The following is a 1,044-nucleotide window of genomic DNA, read 5'->3' as shown; positions in this document are numbered from 1 at the left end:
CAGCAACCCTTACGCAGGTGTGACAGAGGGCTTGGTTTCAGCATTCAACAGGTTACCTCTGCTGATCAACACCACTTGATGTTCGACTGGTATTAATGCTCTTGCCTGGTGGCCACATTCCACAGTGTCCCTTATCAGTCCCTCACCACAGTAACCTGAACTTCCTAGATAATTATGCATAAAGTACAAGAAGGTTTTAATTAAGGCTTAATATTCAATAAGACTAATATCTAATCACTCATACTTTATATTCAATAAGACTAATAGCTAATCATTCATGATACTTATTCCTAACTAGATTCTCCTTTCTATATTCTATTTATTAAACAGGAACTGGCTGAGGCTTCAGTCTCCTGCCTCGGCACTTATGAGACTTTCTACCTACAAAGGAGTCTGTGTGCCTGGGAAGAACACTAATGTTGAATCTCTGTGGTCAAGTGTGCACTGTGAAGGGCATAGATGAGTGACTCTGAAGGCTCTTCAGCTCTAAATGCCAGTGTCAGTCCTCCAGAAAGTACAAGAAAGCTGCTACAGGAAGGGAAGCTGTCCCTTGTTTTGCATCAGGAGATATAATTGTAGTTAGGGAGGCTTGGCAGCTTTGAGGAGGCCCAGCTGGAATAAGCAGGTGGTAAAATTTTATAGGAATGGTGAGCATGACGGCACAGATAGAAGGACTTGCTTAGGCTCATATTTCTATCAGGGGGTATAGCTCAGGGGTAGAGCATTTGACTGCAGATCAAGAGGTCCCTGGTTCAAATCCAGGTGCCCCCTGCTTATTCTCATTTTGCTCTCTGGAGCTGGGTTGAAGATTCAGCACCCTTCTCCAATCCTAAATTTTAGGATACTGAGCCTCCCTAAATCTGGGGAAAAGCCAGGACCAACTTTAAGCCCTGTCACTAAGCATCACAGTCTCAGAGTGGTAAATTCCTCCAACTTGGACTTTTTGTTTCACTTACCAAAGGTTTTGTTCTACCTTTCCTGGTTTTGTTTCACTTTTTCTACAGGTTTTCATGGCCCCAAATCGGTGATGTGATGGTAAATGTT

The 1,044-nt window shown here is 43.1% G+C and overlaps 1 non-coding gene across 1 annotated transcript; it reads left to right on the top strand.

The window, feature by feature from the left end:
- The first annotated feature begins 699 nt into the window (after nt 1–699).
- Nucleotides 700–771, top strand: TRNAC-GCA. The gene has a single exon. It is a non-coding gene; the product is annotated as a tRNA-Cys (tRNA).
- The last annotated feature ends 273 nt before the right edge of the window (nt 772–1,044 follow it).

The sequence above is a fragment of the Cebus imitator genome, unplaced genomic scaffold, assembly GCF_001604975.1.
Source record: "Cebus imitator isolate Cc_AM_T3 unplaced genomic scaffold, Cebus_imitator-1.0 Scaffold20, whole genome shotgun sequence".
NCBI lineage: Eukaryota > Metazoa > Chordata > Mammalia > Primates > Cebidae > Cebus > Cebus imitator.
Note: the sequence above shows the minus strand (reverse complement) of the source record. Positions and strands in the feature narration are given on the sequence as shown.